At 38.2% G+C, this 6,000-nt stretch overlaps 1 pseudogene; it reads left to right on the top strand.

Annotated features, from left to right (window-relative positions):
• The first annotated feature begins 248 nt into the window (after positions 1-248).
• LOC114106510 (SUMO-conjugating enzyme UBC9 pseudogene) lies at positions 249-719 on the top strand (annotated as a pseudogene).
• Positions 720-6,000: the final 5,281 nt, after the last annotated feature.

The following is a 6,000-nucleotide window of genomic DNA, read 5'->3' as shown; positions in this document are numbered from 1 at the left end:
AGTACTTGCCTCACACATATGAGGCACTGGTTTGATCCTCAGCACCGCATAAAAATAAATAAATAAAATAAAGGTATTGGGTCTATCTACAATTAAAAATACTTAAAAAATGATCAGCAAGTTCCAAGAGAACATAGGAAGACAACTGAATGAATTAAGAAGGCCACTACAAGCGGAGGGAAGTCCCGAGACAAAGGGAACCTTACCGCCTCTGCCGCCAGGCCGCGCCCATCCAAGGGACTTTGAACATGTCGGGGATCGCCCTCAGCAGACTCGCCTAGGAGAGAAAAGCTTGGAGGAAGGACCATCCTTTTGGCTTTGTGGCTGTCCCAACTAAGAACCCAGATGGCACGATGAACCTGATGAACTGGGAATGTGCCATCCCAGGAAAGAAGGGGACTCCGTGGGAAGGAGGCTTGTTCAAGCTGTGGATGCTCTTCAAAGATGATTATCCATCCTCACTACCGAAATGTAAATTTGAGCCACCGTTGTTTCACCCAAATGTGTACCCTTCTGGTACCGTGTGTCTGTCCATCCTGGAGGAGGACAAGAACTGGAGGCCAGCCATCACGATCAAGCAGATCTTATTAGGAATACAGGAATATCTAAATGAACCAAATATCCAAGACCCCGCTTAAGCAGAGGCCTACACGATTTACTGCCAAAACAGAGTGGAATATGAGAAAAGGGTTTGAGCCAAGAAGTTTGCACCCTCATAGACAGCAACCCTGTGGCACCACAAAAGGAAGAGATTGGTTTGGCAAGAACTTGTTTACACCTTTTGCAAATCTCAAGTCGCTCGTGCAGTTACCCGTTGCCTGGAAGGGTTGGGCGTGCGCCATCTTCCATTTCCGCCACTGGCATACAGTTCTCAATTCGCTGAATTGCCCCAGTTTTTCATACAGGGTCTCTTCCTTCAGTCTTTTGTATTTTTGATTGTTATGTAAAACTTGCTTTTATTTTAATATTGATGTCAGTATTTCAACTGCTGTAAAATTATAAACTTTTATACTTGGGTAAGCCCTAGGAGCTAGTTCCTTTGCTCAGATGCAGGCATGCATCACCGTTCAGAGCTGTCCTGGCCTCCAGCGGGCTGTGTGGAAGTCCGTGTCCCTCCCTCCCACACCCTTCTCTCAGAACCTGGCTGTTGCTAATGCGCCTCCGATCCAAAGTCTGCAGCATCTCCACCCGTACCTCTTCCTTTGTGTTTCTATGGCGTTTGTCTGTGTTGCTGTTTAGAGTAATAAACTGTTTATATATATATTTTTAAAAAGAAGGTCAGTACATAATATGAATGAGAAATTCAATGAGTAAATAGAAAAACTGAAAAAGAACCAAACAGAAATCTTGGAAATGAAAGACACAATAAATCAAAATGTTCAGGTGAAAGTCTATCTAGAGTATATACCCTACTTAAGACAGAATTTCAGAGTTGGATGACAAAGTGGCTGGCCTTGAACATTAAAACATTAAAGACAAGAAAATAAGTAAACATGACAAGAATATACAAGAACTCTGAGACATTAAGAGATCAAATTTAAGAATCATTGGAATTGGAGAGGGTTGTGAGATATAGGCTAATGGCATTGATAACCTCTTCTGGAAAATAAAAACAGAAAAATTTCCACACATTGAGAATGAGATGGACATTGAGATACAGAACCCCAAATAGACAAGATCAAGAAAGAACTTCTCCACAACACATTATCATTAAAATGCTTAACATACAGTATAATGATAGAATTTTAAAAGCCTCAATAAGAAAAAACGTCAGGTCACATTTAGAGGCAAGCCAATCAGAATTACTTTTGATTTCTCAGCACAAAATCTAAAATCCAGGAGGACTTGAAAGAAAGTAACTGTCAGCCAAGATTGCTATATCCATCAAAGTTAACCTTTAGAATTGGAAAATAAATAAAAACCTTCCAAGATAAGTTGAAACTAAAATAATCCATGATGCTAAACTGGCATAAGAAAAATCTTAAATACTTCACACAGGAGAAATAAAAACAAAATAAAACAAAAACCAGAACTCACAAGTGGATAAATTTCATTTGAAAAATGAGAAACAGAAACCAAATTAAACATTAGAAATAAGCCACAATAATGGGAATTAATAAACATCTCCCTATGATGAAGTTGAATGCAAATGACCTCAACTCTCCAATTAGAGCTAAATCTAACAATACATCAAAAAGAATGAAATACTTAGAAATAAATCTAACAAAAATGTATAAAGCATATTTTGAAAACTACAAAACATTGTTAGAAGATATGAAAAATCTGAATCTATGGGGGGAGAACCCCTAATATCCATGGAATGGAAGACTTAATACTGCTAAATAAAAATCCTCTACAAATTCATCTACAGATTCAACACAGTCTTTATCAGATTTATGGGATGGCTTCTTTTAAAAAAAAACAACAAACTGATTTAAAATTTCATGTGTAATTAATTGCAAAGGACTCAGAATTATATTGAAGAAGTTGGAAGATTCACATTTCTTGATGTTAAAACTTACTTCAAAGCAACAATAACCCAGAGAGTGTGGTCATGGTATAAAGAAGAACATACAGCTTAATGGTAGAGAATTGAGAGTCTGGAAATAAAACCAACTTATTTTCAACAAGGGTGCCAAGGACATTCAATGGAAAAACAATAGTTTGGGCCTCAATTGGCAATGGATCCTTAAATAAGATACCCAAAGCACAAAGGATGAAAGAAATAATAGATAAAATTGCACCTCATCAATTTAAAGGATTCAAAGAATATTGTCAAGAAATGATAACCCACAGAATGGGAGAAAATACTCTCAAATTATTTATCTGACAAGGGACTTGAACTAGAATATATAAATAACTTATATAATTCAATAATAAAAAGACAACTCAAATATTGGATAAAGGGGCTTAACCCATCTATACCACAAAGGGGATGGAGGACATGATTCATGATTGTATATAGATGTCTAAGTCCATTTTGTGTTGCTATAACAGAATATCTGAGACTGGGTAAAAATTAACTGAAATTTGTTTCTCACTGTTCTGGAGGCTGGGAAATCCAATATCAATGTGCCTCCAACTTGTAAGAGTTTTCTTGTTTCTTCAAAACATGGCAGAAGAATCCAGACCCAGTGGCACACACCTGTAATCACTTTGACTCTGGAGGCTGAGGCAGGAGGATTACAAATTTAAGGCCAGCCTTGGCAACTTAGTGAGACCCTGTTTCAAAATAAAACAGTTGTAAATTGCCCCTACGTTCAATCCCCAGTTAAAAAAAAAAAAAGCAGAAAGGCAAAGATATAGAAGTGGAGAAAGAAAGAAAGAAAGAAGAGAGTGAGCTAACCAGCCAAAGTTAGTTAGTTTCTCCTTCCTTCCTTCCTTCCTTCCTTCCTCCCTGCCTCCCTTCCTTCCTTCCTTCCTCCCTCCCTCCCTCCCTCTACCTCTGGGATAAAGAATCCACTCCTGTGATAATGCCATTAATCCATTCTGGGACAGACCTCTGGGCCTATTCACCTCCTAAAGGTCTCATCTCTTATTTCTGTTACAATGATAACTAAATTTCAACCTGAATTTGAGAGGGAATAAACATTTAAACCATAGAAATAAGTTACTATTGAAGTTGAGTAATGGAAAATGGGAGTTTATAATGGGTTGAATTTTGATCCCAAACAAATCTGTTCAAGTCCTAAACTCCAGTACCTGTGAATATGACTTTATTTGGAAATAGGATCTTTGCAGATATAATCATGTTAAGATAAAGTCATGTGAGATCAGAGTGGCCCTAAAAATGATGGGTGTCTTTATAAAGAAAGGGAGACTTGGAAACACACAGGAAGAAGGCAGCATGTGAAGATGGGAGGTAGAGATTGGGATTGTGCTGCTATAAGCCGAGGAATACCAACTGCTGGAACCACCAGAAATAAGCAAGAAGCAAAGAAGAATTCTTCCCAAGACCCTTCAGAGGGAGCAAGGTCCTGATGACATCTTGATTTTGAACTTTTCACCTCCAGAACCATGAGAGCTGTGTTACAACAGCCTTAAGAAACAAACACAAGGTTTGGCTTACTATTATTCCTAATTTGTTCATATTTGAATTTTTCAAAATAAAAAGTTTAAAAACAACAATACTGCTATCCAATCATTGGCTTCCTTGTTGGGGAGTAGTAGGGAGTGGCAGAGACTGTGGCTCATGCCCATAGAGGGTAGGTATCTCAGCTCTGGTGATTGTGGCACTATGGAATATTGCACCCATGATGCCAGAGTTTCCAGTTTCTCAAAATAAACTTGAGAATCTGTATTTCCTGAATTGGAAATGTTTGTAACTAATTCGAAATCTTAAAAAATTTGTGTGGCTTTTCATAACAAGAACAGGGCAACATACACATTTGTGTTTGCACATACACATGTGTGTATTAATTCTTGAATCTCTCACAAAATAAGACAGACTAAGTAAGATAATAAAAGAACACTCCCCACCCCAGTAGACACATAGCCTGTTTGGGTCAACTAAGACTTCTCTGATTAGATGTGACCCTTCATTAACACTGGGAAAATGGGTTTTTTAAGTGCTTATTACATGTCAAGCTCTTTGAAGGTATTTTATAGGCTGCATTTCACTTAATCATCATAAGGTAAATATTCATCAGGAATTTTTTTACACATGAATAAAATGAAGCAAGGAGTTCATATCTTTCTATTCCACCATAACCAATGAGCTATTTCAACATGTCTGCATTGGTAAAAAAAGTGAGCCCTAGAATCGAACAGCTCTGGATTCAAGTCATATTTCTCAAGTTAAATACTATAAACTGTGGGACAAACAAACTATTTGTGTTGGGAGTTGGTGGGATCCAAAGACTAACTTCCCCAACCCCAAGAAGAGCCATCCAATGGTGAGCCCTGCTGGCTCACATGATCCTTACCCACCAATTAGACTAGCCTTACTGGCTCACATGATCCTTACCCACCAATCAGACTAGCCCTGCTGACTCACATGATCCTTACCCACCAATCAGAAAGCACCCCATGACAACTGTCAAACCGGTCAACCATTAAACTGTCATAATTGTCAAACCACCCACGCTCTATAAATATGCAGAGCTGTTCCTCAATATAGGGTATTTTCTCCAGTGAGGAGCCTGTTCGTTCTTTCAATTTGGGTATATTTTTATTGGTATGTAAAAAAGAGATGATGCTGGGCATGGTGGCACATATCAAAAGGCTGGTCTGAAAGATCACAGTTTGAGGCCAGTCTAAGTAACTTAGCAAGACTCTGTCTCAAAATAAAAATAAATAAATAAATAAAAACGTCTGGAGATAGGTTAGTGGGAGAATGCCCCTGGGTTCAACACTCAGAACAATAACAACAAATAAAAGGCTGGGGTGGTGATGGGTAATATTCATGTTTAATTCATGGGGTGACTAAATGAGACAGTGTATGTCATATGCTTAGCCTATTTCCTGTACATGCCACTGGGAACTAGTAGATGTAAGCTATCACTATTGTTATTTTTGAAATACTATTGCTAGACTCAGGAGTACATTTCTTTAATATTCTAGCACATTCAAAATTTCTTTTTTTAATATTTATTTTTTAGTTGTAGTTGGACACAATATCTTTATCTCACTTATTTATTTTTATGTGGTACTGAGGATCAAACCCAGGGCCTCACATGTGTAAGACGAGCTCCCTACCACTGAGCCACAGCCCCAGCCCTCAAAATTTCTAACTATAAAAATTCAACCAACACAAACTTTCTAGAACTCTTGTGAAGGAACTTTTGCCATGTATAACCATACATGTGATCTTTGAAAAGCTATGTTGCTGAGCCCTTCTGGAGATTTCATAGTTGCCAACAACAAGATTTTCTTTACTATGTTCTGGTACAGGAACTTTGTTCTCCTGACTCTTTAGAAATAGTTTTGTTCTCTTGAATCAAGACAGCAGGGGCTGGGGCTGGGGCTGAGAGGTAGAGCACTCCTCTTGCATGTGTAGAG

Source organism: Marmota flaviventris, chromosome 1, assembly GCF_047511675.1.
Source record: "Marmota flaviventris isolate mMarFla1 chromosome 1, mMarFla1.hap1, whole genome shotgun sequence".
NCBI lineage: Eukaryota > Metazoa > Chordata > Mammalia > Rodentia > Sciuridae > Marmota > Marmota flaviventris.
Note: the sequence above shows the minus strand (reverse complement) of the source record. Positions and strands in the feature narration are given on the sequence as shown.